The 22,356-nt window shown below is 38.7% G+C and overlaps 2 long non-coding RNA genes across 11 annotated transcripts in view; one reads left to right on the top strand and one right to left on the bottom strand.

The window, feature by feature from the left end:
* LOC111855314 (uncharacterized) overlaps nt 1-22,356 on the bottom strand; it is a 39,259-nt gene that overhangs the window by 13,658 nt on the left and 3,245 nt on the right. The window lies entirely within an intron of this gene.
* Nucleotides 3,978-8,951, top strand: LOC140578152 (uncharacterized). The gene is made up of 2 exons (XR_011982189.1): nt 3,978-8,468; nt 8,679-8,951. It is a non-coding gene; the product is annotated as an uncharacterized lncRNA (long non-coding RNA).

Here is a 22,356-nt window from a genome sequence, read left to right on the forward strand (position 1 = left end):
CCCACCTGTTCCAGAAGGTCCTCCAGTGCCCCATAAACCTAAACCCCTCTTTCCTACACCATCCTTTTAGCCACGCATTTAATCTCCTTATCTCAGCTAACTTAGCCTGACTTGCGCGTGGCACGGGGAGTATTTCAGAAAATACCACCATGGACGTTCTGCTTCTAAGCTTATTGGCGACTTCTATAAATTTATCCTGCAGAACAGCCCTTCTACCCTTGCCTATGTCGTTGGTGCCAACATGCACCACGACAACTGGATCCACCCCAGCTCCGGTCAGTACTGGGATCTCCCCCTTCCTTTATACTAAATTTAGAGTTGCGTGTGGGCAGGGGGTAAGCTGGCCAGGCTCACCCCTTCCCCCCAGGCAATATGTACTCCAATTCCCCCTTTTGTTCGAGTGATGCTGCTTGCGATAACATACTACAATAGGCGTCCTTGCGCCAGGTGTCTTTGCGCAATGCCTCTCTGTTCCCCCCTAAAGGCAATATAGGGTGCTGTATACCGACCCCCCACCCTATCTCCTGAAACCAAGATAAGCATTCTGCATGCTGATCTAACAGCCCAGATGAGTATCCTGGCTTCTTTTTATGAGCCCAAGTTATTTATGGCAAAATTAGGTTTTCAGGGGATCGGTAAATAATGTGTTCGTGCAGTATAGTAACATTCGGGGTGAACCATGGACGATTGATCTGAATTTCAGGATGATCAGTCCACACGCGATCGGAATTAATCCACAATTACAACTTCCCAGAATATTATAGTAAAGGATTAATTCCATATCACGTGGGTGACGTAATCGTCCGCGAATTCATCCTAATACAATCTGTGATGTATAATCAGCTTTCTGCCCAGTAAACAGCAAAATGGAAGCAGATGCTTCATTCTTCAAAACGTTTGTGCCAGAAGAAATTCTATTTGTTCTACCCAATATCTACCAAACAATACCAGCTAGGTGTTTCAGCTGTTTGTAGTGATGAAGACTGGTTATCTTTAAGATTGATACCATCTTTAAGCATGTGTTCCCATGAGATCCAGGAGAAGCTTCAGGAAGTACCAATCTGGGGGACTGAGCAGCTGGCCAAACTCACATCTGAAACGTCTTCCAAAAACTCTAGATATTTTAATCCATTTTATATGACCCAATTCCTATGGTAAAGCAATATGGCAGTACAATGTATATTGTGTTCAGATGGCAGTGTAAAAAAACACATTTAAGCAGAACTATATCACTTCACTCTATAAATGTGATGCGGTGTATCTTTCTATTTCTACAGAACTATATATAAGCTTCTCGGAAACCCAGTTCACCAATGACCAACATGCCTGATCGTGCTTGAGAACCAATCAACTGCATATAAACATGCCTTCTTTGACATAAACCCAGATGGGTAAAGAGAAACTAAAACGTCCTTGAACAATAAACTTTGCGGCAGTACATTACAGTTTATCTCAAAGTACATCTTGTGTAGTACCAAGAATGGCTGACCAGCAATGGCTTTCCAAACTAAAAGACGAGCTTGGAAAAAGTCCTATGACTTTAAACAGTCTTAGGTTTCGTCCTCTTGGGGCTGGAGAAGATGACAGAACTGGAATTTCAGTGTCCGTGCAATCCTTATAGGAATGCATTGTTTTCCTCAGCATTCTTTGTCATTCCAGCAATAATGTCTATTATTGTGATGCTGATCGCAAATAAATTCAGATGTGCATCGGGAAAGTGTTGGGAAAAGTGTGGCAAGCTGATATCCTGCTTTATGCCAGGAATGGTGTGGCTGACCCTGCTGTGCTTTGATGGCAAATACTACACCTGTGCAGCTACAAGCTGGGAAGGAGAATATGTCAACATGGACAGTGATGGCTCTCTGAAATGGTGTCAACCTATGCAAGTGAATGAAACTGAAATGAAGCGACGGAGGCTTCATTTTGAAGATTCCATGTTTTGGTCTCAGGTAGGAACTCTGCAATAAATAAATAGATAAGATAAAATTGCCAAATTTTGAATCACATACTACTGTTGTCCATTGCTGGATAATTAGTGAATATAAGTATATCTCTTACTGTACATGGACATTGTTCAGCAATTTTGTCAATTAAATCAACAATCATGCAACATATTATTTTGCTTTGACTTCTGAATACTTGTCTCATATATTTTTTAGGTTGCGGGGTTTATACTGCTCGGTTTCATCTGTCTGGGACTTGGATTCTACTCATGTTACGAATGCTGCAAAAAAGGAGAAAGCTTCGATCCCCGCCTACAAATGAAAGAATTCTGAAACTTGGAAGCCCAGAGTTCTGGTCAACAATGATCCTCAGAGATGTCATCATCATGTAATAAATGCATGGTATTTTTATTAAATATATCCTTCCATTGTTCATCACTCTTTGTTCATTCAACTAAGAAAAATAAAAACAATGTGGCTGCAGACTAATATTGTTATAGTTTTAATTTTTTAATATTATTTTAAATTTTCATTTTATTTCGAGTTTCATACATTTTAAAGATATATTTCTATTTAGTTTTTATATATTTCAGTTTCAGTTTAACTTTTAATAATTTTATTTCTAGGGATAGACTGAAAGTTGTAGAGCTATTTTAAGTGTCCTCCATGAATACACAGTGCACATATCTACTAATGTCCTCAAAATGGACATAATATGTTATAGGTATTATTAATGGGTTACAAGTAACACTGTGAAGACCAGTACAAAAAGCTACTGTGAGAGAACAAATGACTAGAGGGATATTTTTGTATTCAGTTTTTGGAGTGTATTTTTATATATTGATGCAAGAGTGCCGGTGTGTTAGGCAGCTAACACCCAAGAATATAAGCTCAAGAGAATTAAGAGTTAACCTTAGTGTAGCAATATGTACTTGAATTTTGTGCTCATTAGATTTAGCAGAAATTGAGGCTGGAGAACAGAAATGTAAGTTTGGAGCATGCTGATCGGACAAAACAGGAAAACCACAAAGAAGCTACACACAGGCGGGGGCTGCAAGCAACCCAATGTAATAAAGGTTGTGGAAAGTGCAGATGCTCCATGCCTGCAGGATGCAAACTGCATAAAGCACATGTGTTAAAATGTATGTGCCCCATCCCAATCGGTTTGATCCGGTTCTGGGAAGGGGGCGCAAGCTATGCGTACCACTATAAAAGGTATGTTAACTTAATGTTCTTTGAGCATTACCACTGAGGTAGCAGTGAGGCGGTTGCTCCCTGAATTCAGAAATAAAGCGACATCATACTCTGAAGCACCGACTGAGTGTCATAAATTTCTACCACACTACCTGCATAGCTACCGAGAACAGCTCCCTTACAGACTTTCAGTAGTACCTTGACCCACGAACAGTCCCGTTCACAAACGAATCGGGTTATGAACCAGATGTTCGAAAAAATTTTGTAATGGTTTGTAATGTAATTTTGTAACCCTAATCCCAAAACGGTGGAACTGCACATGCGCAGAAAGGCTCGATAGCACGTCTCGATAGGTAGTATGTTTTGTCAGAACACCGGCACACATCGGGTACTGACATCCTGTTATGATCACGTGTTTCCTGTGTAGATGACGTATTTCCGGTGGAGCTTCACTCTACAGGCGTCTGCAGCTGGACCCTTCTCGATAAGACAACTGCAAATAATTTAGAAAATCGATTTGTTCAGACCTACGAATCGGTCAGACCCTTTCACTAAAAAAAAAACGAGTTAAAAAGAATGATTCGTTCGCGAATCGGCCATCACTACAGAGCTGCTTCGAGACGCAGACGCTTAAGTCAGTCACTCTTGTTCTTTTTATTCATATCACGAAGCTGTAAAAATATATTTAGTTTCTAACTATATATATTTGAAAATTAGACCGTCCAAGGTTTCCGAGGGTGTTTTTAAAATGGGTAAAAACTCGCAGAGTTATTTAAAGGCTTTGGCGAAATTTCTGTCAGATCCCCCCGGCGGGACGGCCAACTCCAGAGGGTTGTCTATATTCTTGGTCACAGAAAAACATAAAAATAAATAAATAAATCAGTGTTTCTGAGGTTTGAACGAATTATTTGTATTTATATTATCTTAAATGAGAAAAATTGATTCATGTTGCAAACTTTTCGTGTCACGAAAAGGATCTGGAAGCTGCTCTACAGTCCACAAACGAATTAAGTTTGTGAGCCGAGGTACCACTGTATTCATGCTTTGTCTTATTTGCATGGTTCCATTTGAATGGTGCGATTGCTATAATGGTCTTAGCTAATTGTGTTAGCAACTTACATAGTTGGATCCATGCAACTCAATGAGTCCAATTATGTAAGTTGTTAGGGGATTTTGGGAAACGCATCCTGGTTTAATTGTAGCTGTGATTCTGTGCAACATCACGACTGAAGCTTTTGCGTTGCTTAGAATGAGGAAGTTGTACTTTTGGTCTCTTTAAAATTTTTAACTGAGCCCTAATTATAACGGATGATAAATTTATATAAATAGTACGGCATCATTCTCTACCTCATTCTGAAAATATACTGGTATACCACCCAGTCCTAACGGTCCATTTCTTATTCTCTAGCTGAATACTGCACAACCTTGATCAGTGTGTTGAATACTGCCCCACGTGACACAGACCACTTCCGTTATGAAAACCACAACACATACATGAAGGCAAGGCAAGATTTCACTGATCACATACTGTGGAAATTTACTTGTTATAACAGCTTGAAGATAAAGATAAAATAACAACACATTTAAAAATCCATGCTGGCTATCCCTCAAAATGTTATTTGAGTCCAGGTAATCTACCATTTTCTCTTTGATTATAGCCTCCATAACTTTACCAGTTATACAAGTTAGACTGATTGGCCTATAGTTTGACAAATTACTTCTATCCCCTTTTTTGAAAATGGGCGTTATGTTGGCATGCTTCCAATCAGAAGGTACCACACCTTCGGATAAGGATTTTTGAAATAGTAATGTTAAGGGTCTGCAAATAATATCCCTCATCTCTTTTAACACTATAGGTAAGATGCCATCAGGGCCCTGTGATTTATTTATTTTGAGCTTAGCTAGGCTTTGCAAAACATCAGCTTCAATTATATATATATTAGTTATAGACGATGTTGGATTAGTAATAAGAACTGGTAAGTTACTAGTGTCCTCGACAGTGAATACCCGTGCAAAACTATCATTGAACTCATTTACTATGTCAATGTCGTTTTCAATTATAAGACCCTTACTATCCTGCAGATTAGTAATTTCAGCTTTTAGAGCTCTTTTAGAGTTAAAATACTGGAAGAAACTTTTAACGTCATCCTTAGCCTCCAATGCGATCTTCCTTTCGACATTCCTTTTAGCTCGTCTAATGTCATTTTTTAATTCAGCCTGTAGATTTAGATACTCTTGCTTTATTATGTCATCATCAGTTATTTTCCATCTCTGGAACAAAGCTCTTTTCCTCCTTACTTTATACTTTATTTCCCTATTAAACCACCTAGGTTGCAATTTCCTAGATTTATTCTTGCTGGAAACAGGTATGAAGTCCTCTTGCACTTGCAATAATGTGCTTTTAAAGAATTCCCATGCCTCTTCAACAGTTTTGTTATTTAACTCCATCCAGTTCACAGTTTCTAGTTTTAATCTCATACAATTGAAGTTAGCCTTCCTAACATTATATATTTTTGATTTGGACTTTGCTCTTCGGGCACTAAACTTAACCTCAAATTTAACCATGTTATGATCGCTACTGTCAAGTGGTTCTAAAACGTCTAATTTACCAATCCTGTCCTGGTTATTAGACAAAACAAGATCAAGAATGGCATCTCCCCTGGTAGGGGTGTTAACAAACTGAGTAAAAAAACAATCCTGTACTAATTCCACCATCTCAAGTTCATTTTCAGAAGAGCCAGCAACAATGTCCCACTGCATCCCCGGTAGATTAAAATCACCCATAACTACCACATAATTTTTATTGCTCATAATCCTAATATCACTGTATAACAATCTGCTTTCCTCAGCAGCTACATTGGGTGCTCTGTAACAAACACCGACAATTAGGCTATTTGAGTTTGTAGCATCTAATTTTACCCATATAGCTTCCGTACTTTTACTTATATCAGTAAGCTCCCTTGCCTGCAAGTTTTCCTTTGCATATACTGCAACACCACCTCCCTTCTTACCTATACGGTCTTTACGGAACAATGTGTAACCATCCATATTATATTCTTGTCCATCCTTATCACTCAACCACGTTTCAGTTATTGCTATAATATCATAAGAGTCCGATGAGATAAGAGCCTCTAAATCATGAATTTTATTCCTAATACTCCTGCCGTTTAAATACAGACAACAAAGGGTAGGCCTATTACAGTGCCTACTTATAATATGATTTTTTGGGGCTTTCCATTTCCCCCCACTTACATACTTAACTAACCTCCCTGCCCCCCCAGTCCCTAGTTTAAACATTCCTCAACTACTCTACAAATACGCCTTCCCAGTACACTGGTTCCCCTCCGGTTCAGATGCAACCCATCCGGCTTGAACAGGTCCCACCTGTTCCAGAAGGTCCTCCAGTGCCCCATAAACCTAAACCCCTCTTTCCTACACCATCCTTTTAGCCACGCATTTAATCTCCTTATCTCAGCTAACTTAGCCTGACTTGCGCGTGGCATGGGGAGTATTTCAGAAAATACCACCATGGACGTTCTACTTCTAAGCTTATTGGCGACTTCTATAAATTTATCCTGCAGAACAGCCCTTCTACCCTTGCCTATGTCGTTGGTGCCAACATGCACCACGACAACTGGATCCACCCCAGCTCCGGTCAGTACTGGGATCTCCCCCTTCCTTTATACTAAATTTAGAGTTGCGTGTGGGCAGGGGGTAAGCTGGCCAGGCTCACCCCTTCCCCTCAGGCAATATGTACTCCAATTCCCCCTTTTGTTTGAGTGATGCTGCTTGCAATAACATACTACAATAGGCGTCCTTGCGCCAGGTGTCTTTGCGCAATGCCTCTCTGTTCCCCCCTAAAGGCAATATAGGGTGCTGTATACCGACCCCCCACCCTATCTCCTGAAACCAAGATAAGCATTCTGCATGCTGATCTAACAGCCCAGATGAGTATCCTGGCTTCTTTTTATGAGCCCAAGTTATTTATGGCAAAATTAGGTTTTACAGGGGATCGGTAAATAATGTGTTCGTGCAGTATAGTAACATTCGGGGTGAACCATGGACGATTGATCTGAATTTCAGGATGATCAGTCCACACGCGATCGGAATTAATCCACAATTACAACTTCCCAGAATATTATAGTAAAGGATTAATTCCATATCACGTGGGTGACGTAATCGTCCGCGAATTCATCCTAATACAATCTGTGATGTATAATCAGCTTTCTGCCCAGTAAACAGCAAAATGGAAGCAGATGCTTCATTCTTCAAAACGTTTGTGCCAGAAGAAATTCTATTTGTTCTACCCAATATCTACCAAACAATACCAGCTAGGTGTTTCAGCTGTTTGTAGTGATGAAGACTGGTTATCTTTAAGATTGATACCATCTTTAAGCATGTGTTCCCATGAGATCCAGGAGAAGCTTCAGGAAGTACCAATCTGGGGGACTGAGCAGCTGGCCAAACTCACATCTGAAACGTCTTCCAAAAACTCTAGATATTTTAATCCATTTTATATGACCCAATTCCTATGGTAAAGCAATATGGCAGTACAATGTATATTGTGTTCAGATGGCAGTGTAAAAAAACACATTTAAGCAGAACTATATCACTTCACTCTATAAATGTGATGCGGTGTATCTTTCTATTTCTACAGAACTATATATAAGCTTCTCGGAAACCCAGTTCACCAATGACCAACATGCCTGATCGTGCTTGAGAACCAATCAACTGCATATAAACATGCCTTCTTTGACATAAACCCAGATGGGTAAAGAGAAACTAAAACGTCCTTGAACAATAAACTTTGCGGCAGTACATTACAGTTTATCTCAAAGTACATCTTGTGTAGTACCAAGAATGGCTGACCAGCAATGGCTTTCCAAACTAAAAGACGAGCTTGGAAAAAGTCCTATGACTTTAAACACTGTCATAGGTTTCGTCCTCTTGGGGCTGGAGAAGATGACAGAACTGGAATTTCAGTGTCCGTGCAATCCTTATAGGAATGCATTGTTTTCCTTAGCATTCTTTGTCATTCCAGCAATAATGTCTATTATTGTGATGCTGATCGCAAATAAATTCAGATGTGCATCGGGAAAGTGTTGGGAAAAGTGTGGCAAGCTGATATCCTGCTTTATGCCAGGAATGGTGTGGCTGACCCTGCTGTGCTTTGATGGCAAATACTACACCTGTGCAGCTACAAGCTGGGAAGGAGAATATGTCAACATGGACAGTGATGGCTCTCTGAAATGGTGTCAACCTATGCAAGTGAATGAAACTGAAATGAAGCGACGGAGGCTTCATTTTGAAGATTCCATGTTTTGGTCTCAGGTAGGAACTCTGCAATAAATAAATAGATAAGATAAAATTGCCAAATTTTGAATCACATACTACTGTTGTCCATTGCTGGATAATTAGTGAATATAAGTATATCTCTTACTGTACATGGACATTGTTCAGCAATTTTGTCAATTAAATCAACAATCATGCAACATATTATTTTGCTTTGACTTCTGAATACTTGTCTCATATATTTTTTAGGTCGCGGGGTTTATACTGCTCGGTTTCATCTGTCTGGGACTTGGATTCTACTCATGTTACGAATGCTGCAAAAAAGGAGAAAGCTTCGATCCCCGCCTACAAATGAAAGAATTCTGAAACTTGGAAGCCCAGAGTTCTGGTCAACAATGATCCTCAGAGATGTCATCATCATGTAATAAATGCATGGTATTTTTATTAAATATATCCTTCCATTGTTCATCACTCTTTGTTCATTCAACTAAGAAAAATAAAAACAATGTGGCTGCAGACTAATATTGTTATAGTTTTAATTTTTTAATATTATTTTAAATTTTCATTTTATTTCGAGTTTCATACATTTTAAAGATATATTTCTATTTAGTTTTTATATATTTCAGTTTAACTTTTAATAATTTTATTTCTAGGGATAGACTGAAAGTTGTAGAGCTATTTTAAGTGTCCTCCATGAATACACAGTGCACATATCTACTAATGTCCTCAAAATGGACATAATATGTTATAGGTATTATTAATGGGTTACAAGTAACACTGTGAAGACCAGTACAAAAAGCTACTGTGAGAGAACAAATGACTAGAGGGATATTTTTGTATTCAGTTTTTGGAGTGTATTTTTATATATTGATGCAAGAGTGCCGGTGTGTTAGGCAGCTAACACCCAAGAATATAAGCTCAAGAGAATTAAGAGTTAACCTTAGTGTAGCAATATGTACTTGAATTTTGTGCTCATTAGATTTAGCAGAAATTGAGGCTGGAGAACAGAAATGTAAGTTTGGAGCATGCTGATCGGACAAAACAGGAAAACCACAAAGAAGCTACACACAGGCGGGGGCTGCAAGCAACCCAATGTAATAAAGGTTGTGGAAAGTGCAGATGCTCCATGCCTGCAGGATGCAAACTGCATAAAGCACATGTGTTAAAATGTATGTGCCCCATCCCAATCGGTTTGATCCGGTTCTGGGAAGGGGGCGCAAGCTATGCGTACCACTATAAAAGGTATGTTAACTTAATGTTCTTTGAGCATTACCACTGAGGTAGCAGTGAGGCGGTTGCTCCCTGAATTCAGAAATAAAGCGACATCATACTCTGAAGCACCGACTGAGTGTCATAAATTTCTACCACACTACCTGCATAGCTACCGAGAACAGCTCCCTTACAGACTTTCAGTAGTACCTTGACCCACGAACAGTCCCGTTCACAAACGAATCGGGTTATGAACCAGATGTTCGAAAAAATTTTGTAATGGTTTGTAATGTAATTTTGTAACCCTAATCCCAAAACGGTGGAACTGCACATGCGCAGAAAGGCTCGATAGCACGTCTCGATAGGTAGTATGTTTTGTCAGAACACCGGCACACATCGGGTACTGACATCCTGTTATGATCACGTGTTTCCTGTGTAGATGACGTATTTCCGGTGGAGCTTCACTCTACAGGCGTCTGCAGCTGGACCCTTCTCGATAAGACAACTGCAAATAATTTAGAAAATCGATTTGTTCAGACCTACGAATCGGTCAGACCCTTTCACTAAAAAAAAAAACGAGTTAAAAAGAATGATTTGTTCGCGAATCGGCCATCACTACAGAGCTGCTTCGAGACGCAGACGCTTAAGTCAGTCACTCTTGTTCTTTTTATTCATATCACGAAGCTGTAACAATATATTTAGTTTCTAACTATATATATTTGAAAATTAGACCGTCCAAGGTTTCCGAGGGTGTTTTTAAAATGGGTAAAAACTCGCAGAGTTATTTAAAGGCTTTGGCGAAATTTCTGTCAGATCCCCCCGGCGGGACGGCCAACTCCAGAGGGTTGTCTATATTCTTGGTCACAGAAAAACATAAAAATAAATAAATAAATCAGTGTTTCTGAGGTTTGAACGAATTATTTGTATTTATATTATCTTAAATGAGAAACATTGATTCATGTTGCAAACTTTTCGTGTCACGAAAAGGATCTGGAAGCTGCTCTACAGTCCACAAACGAATTAAGTTTGTGAGCCGAGGTACCACTGTATTCATGCTTTGTCTTATTTGCATGGTTCCATTTGAATGGTGCGATTGCTATAATGGTCTTAGCTAATTGTGTTAGCAACTTACATAGTTGGATCCATGCAACTCAATGAGTCCAATTATGTAAGTTGTTAGGGGAGGGGGTGCGTCAAGATGGCGAACTAAGCAGTTGTCTTTAACTTAGCTCTGGTGCGTGGTGCCTTTTATTCCTCTTTTTAGACGTTTTGTTCCCTCGTAGAGTTTAAACTGACTTCACAAAGATGCCAAAAGAACAGAAGAAGGATAATAGGGACAGCAAGTCTTCCAAAAATGGCAAAATACAAGATTTGGCTTCAACTACGGATGACCATGACTACTGCCTATCAGACGTGGCGTTTGAAAGCGGCGGCGGAGAAAAAAGAAATCTTGAGGAAATGAATGACCTGCTTTTCCTTATTCCATCTAAAGGTGTCCACCCAAGAAAGATTGCCAAACCCAGTCCCACAGCGAGCGACATATTGGCAGCAATTCAAGCTCTCCACGTACGATTTGATAAGCAAGATGACAAAATGGCGGACATTAACAACAAATTATCGGAGAATGCCTCGTTGATTGCCAGTCTTGCTGAATCCATCGAATTCAATGCTGCCGAAGTCCGGAATTGTAATGGTAAAATCGCGGGCTTGGAGAAGGAAGTCTCTACCTTGCGGAGAGAAGTTGGAGAACTCAAAGAAAAGGCAAGAGAACGAGACCGGTATTCACGAAGGTGGAATCTAAGGATCAAAGGAATGAAGGAAAGCATGGGCGAAGATACCAGAAAAGAGGTGATCAAAATTCTTGCCAAGATCGCCCCAGAATGGTCAAATAATATGGAGAACAATGTGGATACTGTGCATCGGATTAGGAGAAAAGAAGAGGGCAGAAATCGTCAAGTCATAATTCAGTTTACAAAACGCCTACACCGAGACGGTATATGGAAGAAGTCTAAAAATGCTCAAATCTGTGAGAGTGAAAAAATCCGTTTTGCCGAGGACCTGTCGGTGGAGGATCATCTGGAGAGGGAGAAAGTTTGGCCAAAGATTTTACAAGCCAGAAATGCGGGGGAGAAAGCTTACTACAGAGGAGCTGTCGGTTATATTGATGGCCGTCGCGTTCTGGCGGATGGTTGAATAGTATTCGCTCCTGTTTGTTCCTTATACTTTGTAACTAGAGGGACGACTGACAGTTTTTGAATGAGATGGAAGGCGCCGGCACCGCTGTTCTTTCAGCTTTCCCCAAACAGGGTAGTACACTAACCTTTTTCTCTTTTCCAACGAAGTTTGATACTCTTGATATTAGCAATCTATTTTTGTTTACTTTTAATGTTACGCACGTGTTTATCCTTTGTATCTTTGAATGTTAGAGGTCTCAGGGACAATGTTAAAAGAAAAGCAATGTTTATGTTTATCAAAGGGCTAAAAGCTAACTACATCTTATTACAAGAAACTCATTCAAGTGACGCCGATGCCACCTTTTGGTCAAATCAGTGGGGTGAAAAAAATTCTCTTCAGCCACGGATCCAACCACTCTGCGGGAGTAGCTCTCTGTTTCTATCGATGTCCAGGAAAGGTCGTAACTTTTCAGACTGATTCTTCAGGACACTGGCTGGCAGTTGTATTGAATATTGATGATTCATTTGTGATTCTAGTAAATGTATATGGGTATTCCTCTCTAACTCTAAATAAGCTCATGCTGGACAAAATAACAGATGTTCTTTCCGAGTATAAACATTTATACCATACAGACCATGTATTACTAGGCGGCGACTTTAATCTTGTTCCGAACGAATGGCAGGATAGGAATCCCCCCAGATACTGTACTAATCAGTGGAATCCAACTCTGACGGAGTTCATTGACTCAAACAATTTAAGTGATATATGGAGAGAGAAAAACCCTGGAATTACCCAATTCTCTTGGATTAAACCAAATGGTAATATGTCCAGACTGGATCTGTGGTTGGGCTCGACTTTACTATATAGATGTGTTTCACATGTTTCTATCTCAGCAGCCCCGTTGACAGATCACAGTATTATTATTCTTAAACTTAACCCTGAACATAAAACGCAATTTAAAAGAGATTATTGGAAATTTAATGCAGATCTGTTAAGTGATGATGGGTTTGTTGAGCTAGTTAAAAAGCAACTTCATAAAATTTACAATGATATGACAATAGGCAACTACTTACATAGATGGGAATTTTTTAAATTTAAAGTTAGAGAATTTTCAATTACATTTAGTAAAAGGAGAATAAGAAAACAGAAGGAATTTGAAAGTGAATTACTTTACAGTATAAATATTTACTGTAATAGACAAGTTATGTCAGAGAATGATAAGGAATCCCTATTGTCTTTACAGGCTCATGGAGCATACATTAGAGCTCGTGCAAGATGGATATAAGAAGGTGAAAAAAGTACTTCATATTTCTACAATTTGGAGAAACGGAGGCAGGAAAAAAAATCTATTAATACATTATTTGTAAATGGGGAAGAATGCACAAATCACAAGACTATAGCGGAAGAATTACATAAATTCTACTCAGTTCTATACTCCTCGGAATATCTAATTACTGATTCATCACGTTTTTTTGATCAGATTGAACCTCATATTCCAGTAATCGACTCTGTATTCAAAGAATTTTGTGATTCTGATATATCACTGGTTGACTTAGATCAAGCCTTAAACTAAAAATAGGTAAAGCTCCTGGTCAGGATGGCTTGACTGCAATCTTTTATAAATTTTTCTGGAAAGAAATAAAGGAATTTTTCTTCAAAACTATTAAGGAAATAATTAGTAATGAGACGTTAATTCCAACAATGAAACAGGGTCTTATCTCTCTTATCCCCAAACCTGGTAAAGATAAAAGACTAATCGATAATCTACGACCAATTACACTATTGAATACAGATTATAAAATCTTTGCTCATGTAATTGCAAATAGATTAAAGGGTGGCTTAGAGCAAATTATTAGTGAAACACAATCTGGATTTCTTAAAGATCGCTCTATCCACAATAATATTAGATTGGTCTTGGATTTATTGGATTATAATCACTTAATTGATGATGATGGTGTGATTCTTTTTTTAGACTTCTACAAGGCATTTGACACGGTTGAACATCCTTTTATCTTAAAGGCTTTACACCATTTTGGTTTTGGCAAAAAATTCATAGATTTAATTTCTTTATTATACTCTGACATTAATAGCTCTATTTCTTTACCTTTTGGAACATCTAAACGCTTCAATGTTAGACGTGGAATCCGTCAGGGGTGTCCAGCTTCTCCGTTACTTTTTATTGTTGTAACTGAATTGCTAGCTATTTTTATGAAACACAATCGAAATATTCAACCATTGAATTTGATGGGAGTCCCGTTGATCATAAGTCAATTAGCAGATGACACTACACTGTTTTTAAAGAACATGTCACAGGTTCCTCTCGCACTAAGTGAAATTTCACTATTCTCAAAAGCTTCTGGTTTATGCCTGAATATTAGAAAATGCGAATCATTACCTATCCATGATTGTCAATCTAGTAGCACTCTTAACATAGCTATTAAAACTGATGTCAAATATTTGGGTATTATAATCTCGAAGAATACAAATAATAGAGAATATTTAAATTTTGAGCATTTTACCCAAAAATCTAAAAAGATTTTAAACAGTTGGCTACAAAGAGACCTCTCCATCTTTGGACGCGTCTTGCTTACTAAAACAAGGTATTTCTCGTTTTATTTATCCTTCACAATGTTTATATGTTTCCAATAGGTTAATCAAGAGGATAAATCAAATTAATTACAATTACATTTGGAGAAACAAGCACCATTATATTAGGAAGAATGATATAGTGAAGTCATTTGAAGAAGGGGGCTTGAATGTGATTGATTTTGAAGCAATGGACGGCTCCATCAAACTTAAATGGTTGCAATCTTTCATTAGTAGTTCAAATAGTATTTGGTTTTATTTCCCCAAAGTAATTTTCGAGAAACTTGGTGGCGTTGAATTTCTTATGAAATGTGACTTCGAAATTTCCAAATTACCAATTAAATTATCAAATTTTCACAAGCAGGTCCTCCAGAACTGGAAAATGATATACAAGCATAATTTTTCTCCACATACAAATTCGATTTGGAACAACAGATGCATACTGATAAAAAGAAAGTCCATCTTTTATAAGGATTGGATGGATCATGGGATTTGGACAGTTGTACACCTTTTAGACAATGACGGAAATGTGTTAACTTATAACAAATTCATAGATATTTATGGCATATCGTGTACCGAAAGTAAATTCATTAAGGTTGTGAAAGCCATTCCCCTTGCGTTGATTCAGATGGCTAAATCCAGTTTAATTTATTCTTTCTCTATAATTCGTGAACCGTCCTTCATAATTGGTGATTGTCAATTTAAAGAGAAGACATGTAATAATACTTTTTTAAGGAAAACTCTCACTAAACAACTTTTCCCTTCTCAACTAAAGAGAAAACATATGTTCAGAGATTATAGCTCGAAGATTTTGACTGAATATCTTTCTTTTCCAATTTCACCCAAAGCAAAAGAAAATCACTTTAAAATTTTAAATGATATATATCCGTCCAAGGACTATCTCCACAAGACATTTATTGTAGATACGAATGCATGCACTTTCTGCAATACTGACGTTGAAACTACAGAGCATCTTTTCTATTCATGTGAATATTCCAAATCTTTTTGGGATTATTTTCAGTACTGGTTAACCTCTAAAAACATTGACTGCCCTTCTTTAACTTTTCAAGTAGTTAAATTTGGCCTACAAACAGTAAATAAAAAAATAGAATTTGGGATTAACAACTTATTCATAGTTGCAAAATTTTACATTCACAAATGCCGCTTCTTGAAGATTACTCCGTTTTTTGTTGGCTTTAAGAATGAAGTTCTCCTGTGGATGACATCATTAGACAAATGTAACTTAATTGTGACTCACACCTTACTTGAATTTTTGATGCTGCTTTTCGATTGAGGTAACGAGATTGTATGTGCGTACTTATATCCTTATATGATAGGTCACTTTATTGTACTTGTATGCTGCCTTGTGGTGTTCCTGACCTATACTATTCTTTTGATGCTTTTTTTTTTTGACAACTGCTTTGTTCTTGGCCATTTATTCTTGTGTACTGCGATTTGTTGTATTGTAAATGCACTACATTGTTATCTTGTTTGAGAAGTTAAACAATAAAAAAAAAAAAAAAAGTTGTTAGGGGATTTTGGGAAACGCATCCTGGTTTAATTGTAGCTGTGATTCTGTGCAACATCACGACTGAAGCTTTTGCGTTGCTTAGAATGAGGAAGTTGTACTTTTGGTCTCTTTAAAATTTTTAACTGAGCCCTAATTATAACGGATGATAAATTTATATAAATAGTACGGCATCATTCTCTACCTCATTCTGAAAATATACTGGTATACCACCCAGTCCTAACGGTCCATTTCGTATTCTCTAGCTGAATACTGCACAACCTTGATCAGTGTGTTGAATACTGCCCCACGTGACACAGACCACTTCCGTTATGAAAACCACAACACATACATGAAGGCAAGGCAAGATTTCACTGATCACATACTGTGGAAATTTACTTGTTATAACAGCTTGAAGATAAAGATAAAATAACAACACATTTAAAAATGAAATTAGCTTAATTTTTTGTTTTGATGTTTTTGTGTCATCTTAATGTTTGTGTCGTGTTAATGTTTTTGCAGTTGTGTTAATTTTGACATGCTCTGGGTTTTCAGAGCCACTGTACACACAATAGTTACATTCAGACCACAACCTGCAGTGACATGAAAGGGGTCACATGGCAAAATATTTTATCATAATTTTTCCCATATATTCATAATTATCATCATATAATTCAAATCAGTATTTCTTTACTTCAATGGTCAATTGTTGCTTAAAATTCCATTAGAACTGCCCTTAAACCGATTCAGAAAATGAAAAATGGACTGCGAACTGAAATAAACTTTTAATAAATAAATTAAAATAAATTTGTCGTAGGGCCTCACTAGAAAATGCCAGTGGTACATTTTGTTGCTACGTTTTTTTTCTCTCTGTCTGCCTTGCTGTTTGTTCCAGGGAATGGATTTGACTAGAATTGGCCAATATGCCCTAAAACATTTTTTTTTTCCTCAGAAATATTCTCACAATGATATTTCTCACAATATTCTAAAATTCATATGCAGAATACAGTAAAATGACAAAATGTTTTGAGTTTTTCTGATTATGACGACCCAGTTGTTTTGCTAATGGTTATGGAGCATCTGACACGTTATGCCAACACCAGACTCATACCTTGATGGAATTTGTGTAAAAATAGTGCATTATAACTGATAACTATGCAAGAAATAAGTATTTAGGCTATATCACAACTCTCATAATATTCAAATAGATGACTGTATGAATGTTCATAGTCACGAAACAATATTTTATAGATGTCTTGCCCAGACCAAGTAGCTCGATAACATAACAAAACAGTTCAAATAAAGTGTGGTGCTTGAATAAGAAGTAAATATTATTTTCAAAGAAAACCCATGGCTTGGTTTGGTATTTAAATAGATGTACACAAGTCATGGGGGGGGGGGCACATATTGGGTCTATAGATTCGCTGTATCGGTCAAAAGCCAATCTTCTTTGGCACAATGACCCAGAACAATGTTGGTCACAGTACGGAAACCTGGAAGTAATGAGGTCATAAACGTTTCTAAAAATAATGATTAAATATTTGGAGTTAGATTGAACTAAGTTTCGTCTAACAAAGTTTGAAACTTTGAAGGAGCACTCAAAGGACCTACATGCAATCAAAACCTACAGCTGTCCAATCGGATTCCATGACTGGGCTAGTGGGCAGCTCCCAACATGGATATGTCCTATAAGGTCTCTAGGTTGAGCTCTCGGCTGATTGGAGCAAGGTTTCCACAGCAATATGTGGAAAAAATACAGATGAAGTGTTACAAGGGCATGTTAGTAGTCCTCACAGAGCATACAAGCATCTCACTAGAACAGAAACTTAATGAACATGTTGCAGAGCTTCCGTAACTCTCAGCTGTACCTGAATACAAATAACAAAAATTTAAGGTACTTTTCTGCCTATACGCAGATGTAATTTGATAGGAAAACCATGAGTTCTTTCCCAGAACATCCTATCCTTGACAGTTTATGTCTATCTCTCCAGCTATCTTAAATTTTTTATTCACAATTAATACATCTGTCCGTCAAACCATCCATCTACCAAGTGCTCATCCTGGTCAAGGTCATGGGATTAAAACACTTAACGCAAAAAATAATATGTTAATATGAGAAGTCACACAGATAGATACACCCCTTCTCACCAATTTGTAAATTTATAGTGGGAGACTGCTAAACTTTAATACTAAGAAAAACAGAACAGACAGCTATATCATATATATGTCAACTTTACACACACACACACACACACACACACACACATATACACATACAGTAATGTGAAAAAATTAGGACACCCTATTAAATGTTTAGTTCTTTATTAAGAAATATCAACATATCACTATTAAATCTTCTTTCAAATCATATGTGTAGATAAAGGTGATGTAACTGTATCACCTATGCAAAAAAAAAGAAACAAATTCACTTATTTAACAGAAGAAATTAACTATGATGCCAATTTCCACTTAGGAAAAAGTTAGGACACCCTCACATCCATTATTATTTAAAATGCCTAGAGTTAGATTCAGGTGGCACCACATCAGGTGAAAATGAGTAGAACATTATTACAGAGCTTTTTGGTGGAGTCTGTCTTATTTATACCATAGACATTTAGTTTGGTTTGCTCTTGATTGTTGAAATGAGTGGGATCACCATGGTGAGATCCAAAGACCTCTCTGAGGCCTTCAGAAAGAAGCATGTAGATGCATATGAGTCTGGGAAGGATATAAAAAGATCTCAAGACAGTTTGGAATCAGCCATTCCACTGTCTGGAGAATAATTTACAAGTGGAGAACATTTAAAACAACTGCCAGTATGGCCAGGGCAGGCTGTCCTAGAAAGTTCAGCCCAAGAGCAGACCCCAAGACGCTGAAATAAGTCTCCCAAAATCCTAAAATGTCATCACAGGTCATACAGGAAGCTCTTGCCACAGTTGATGTCAAGGTACATGCATCTACCATCAGAAAGAGACTGTGCAAGTTTGGTTTACATGGGAGCTGTGCAAGGAGGAAACCCTTGCTGTCAAAAAAATACCAGGGCAAGACTGAAGTTTGCCAGAGACCCACCTAGACAAAGACCGGGACATTTGGAACAAAGTACTTTGGATAGATGAATCTGAAATTGAATTATTCGGACATAGTAACAGAGGACAGTTTGGTGTAAACCAAAGACATATTTTGAGCAAAAGAACCTCATGCCAGCAGTGAAGCATGGGGGTGGAAATGTCATGGTTTGGGGCTGCTTTGCTGCAGCAGAACCTGGCCAGCTCACCGTCATAGAATCTACTATGAATTCTTCATCATATCAGAGGGTGCTTGAGGACAATGTGAGATCATCTGTCCAGAAGTTGAAGTTGAAGTTGGGGTGGATCATGCAAATGACAATGACTCAAAACATTCCAGTAAATCTACCAAGGAATGGCTTACAAGAAAGAGTTCTGGAATAGTCAAGTCAAAGCCCGGATCTGAATCATATTGAGGTGCTGTGGGGTGAATTGAAGAAGAAGACACCCTTCAAACATCACACAGCTTAAGGAATTCTGCATTGGAGAGTGGGGAAAACTTTCTGCCAGTCGATGTCAGAGATTGATAGATGGTTATAGGAAACGTCTCACTAAAGTTATTTCAGCCAAAGGGGGAATTACTAGCTATTAGGGCACAGGGTGTCGTAACTTTTTCCTAAGTGGAAATTGGCATCATAGTTAATTTCTTCTGTTAAATAAGTGAATTTGTTTTGTTTTTTTGCATAGGTGATACAGTTACATCACCTTTATCTACACATATGATTTGAAAGATGATTTAATAGTGATATGTTGATATTTCTTAATAAAGAACTAAACATTTAATGGGGTGTCCTAATTTTTTCACATGACTGTATATATAAATATATATATGTGTGTATGTGTATGTTTGTACACATATATAAATATATATATATAAAACCATCATATGCTGTTGTTCATTCGTAGTGAAACTGCATTGTTGCAAAATTACGAAAATAGACAGGTATGCTACTGCTCGTTGGATTATCGGGTGAGAATCACAGCTTAGTTTTTAGCATAGCAGCACCTCTTACTTTCCAAAAAAAGCAGTGATGCATCGTGCAGTACAGCTCTGCCTGGCATGTGGCCACTGTGCATACGCCCTGGGTCCTTCGTATACATCACACGCAGTTTGTGAATCTATCTCCGTACCACACAGCCGCTTGTTCAGCCACGGCCGCCGGCTTTTCACACGCTTTACCAGCAAAAATCACTCTTTAATAATTAGTACTTGCCAGCTCTGGGCCAGAAATACTCAAAGTGCTCTTCTGTCTTTCTAAATATTATATCATTATGGACTTTATTTTTGTATATAAAACCAATATGGGACCAAGCTTTAGGAAGTATTTCTGGACTTGGAACAAAATGCACCTAAGGGACATGCTTACAGGCACTGGCAGGTAAAAACTGAAAATTGGCCCAGACCAGAATGTTCTATTTTGGTACCAAATAAAGATAGAAAGATTTCAAGTCATTATCTTTAACAGTTTCTGTGCCCCCTGACCCACGAATGAGGATCTCACTTTCATTTCCACAGCATTGATTGTGGGATTTCACTATAAATCTCCTTCAAGCTGTATTTTGGTATCTAGTTCAATGGGGTTGTTTTTGTACGCTTCTATCAGAGTACTGAGGGTGAATTTGACCAAAATTCATTTTTCAAAGGCAAGACTACTCTAGTATTTTAAAATCTTGGTGATACAATTCACCAGGTGGGGAGGCGGGGGTGCAAACCGTATTGCCCTAATACTGCCCAAGCTTTTAACAACTTTAAAATTGTTCAGAAACGCTTCCCCAATGAACTACACTGCTTGTATTTGTGTTTGTTGCAATTCATCTGCCCTCTGCTGGTCTGGTGGAAGATCATTGCTGTACAAGGGTGCCGGTCATATTTAGTACGTACACATGTACATGACCATGCGCGGACCTTAACAGCACGTGGAAAACTGAAATATAAAGTAGACTTAAAAAACCAACATTAGTATTGCTATATGGTGATGTCATCATACATAATTTACGCAGTAAAGTGCAAAAATGCATTTACTGAATAACAACATTCATTATCGACTATTTTCATTACCGATTATTATCGATGTTATCGATTAGTTGTCGCAGTCCTACTTACATCTATAGTCAAAAATTCCTAAAACAAAACAATGAGGAATTGAACATTTTAAAAATACTGGACCAGCCTATAGAAAACAAATAAACTAATAACATAAACAAAATAACATTTATTGTCTGCAGTTAGGACAACATCTGCGTTTCTGAACACAGCTTGTAGCCACGTCCTGCGCTCCCACCAAAACGCCCACCTAAATCTAAGGACATAACCATTCGCTGAAATCCAGGCAGGCACATCCACAGAATCAGCCAGCAGAAATGACGATAAATATGGAAACAGAGTGTTTCAGGCGCATGCACAGCAAGCTTGACGGGGGGGGGGGGGGGGGGTTGCTGTGGAAAAAGGAGCAAGCAGGGGTGAGGCACCCTTATTTGGTAATGTGTGACCCCTTCTCGAGTACGCATGCTGCTGCTGAGGTAAGCCACTCCCTCTGAATCCTCCCCCCAGGATCCAGGCTGACATCACTCAGCACAGAGCCTCTGCAGGCCGGCTGCTTCGGCGAACACCGTCGTGTGCGATGCTGAGCGAGCGTGAGCTAGGCAAGGCGTGCACGTGTGCGAGGCAGAATGGTTACCTCGCCTCACCGCCTCTGGAGGTCATGAGCCGCGTGCACCTTAGGGAGGCCCCTCCCACATGGAGCACGCCAGGGACGACTCGGCATCCCTGTATGGGCAACTCTGAGTCAGCTCACTGACATCAGACAGAGGCATGGCTACCCATAATGCTGTTACACCACCATTACACATCTAAACCAAGAGTGAGCTGTCTAAACTGGAAGCCCATAACTCTCTAGGACAGTGTTTCCCAATCCGGTCCTTGGGGACCCACAGCCAGTCCATGTTTTTGCTCATTCTGAGCTCCCTACCTGGGAGGGAGCAAAAACGTGGCCTGTCCCCAGAGACTGGATTGGGAAACACTGCTCCAGGGTCAAGGCTATAGCTAGAAATTCTGGCCCCCTGACAAAATGTCACTTTGCAACCCCCCCCCCCCCCCCCCACTCCCTTACATTTTATGATTTTATAGGATTACATATTTATGGGCCCCTGTAAAGCGCCGGGGCCCCTGACTCCACCAGGACATCCATGCCCCTAATGCGCCCCTGCTTCAGGGGCCGGCAGAGCAGGTGCAGGTGGGCAACCGAAACATTTGGTAAAGACTGTAAGATGCATTATCGATACTCTCATCCAACCTACATAACACACATAACCACCAATTAATATCCTTCTCTCAACAAAATAAAGTGTCATTCAACGTATCGTAATAATCCAGCATCTCATACCA

This window comes from Paramormyrops kingsleyae, chromosome 13 (assembly GCF_048594095.1).
Source record: "Paramormyrops kingsleyae isolate MSU_618 chromosome 13, PKINGS_0.4, whole genome shotgun sequence".
NCBI lineage: Eukaryota > Metazoa > Chordata > Actinopteri > Osteoglossiformes > Mormyridae > Paramormyrops > Paramormyrops kingsleyae.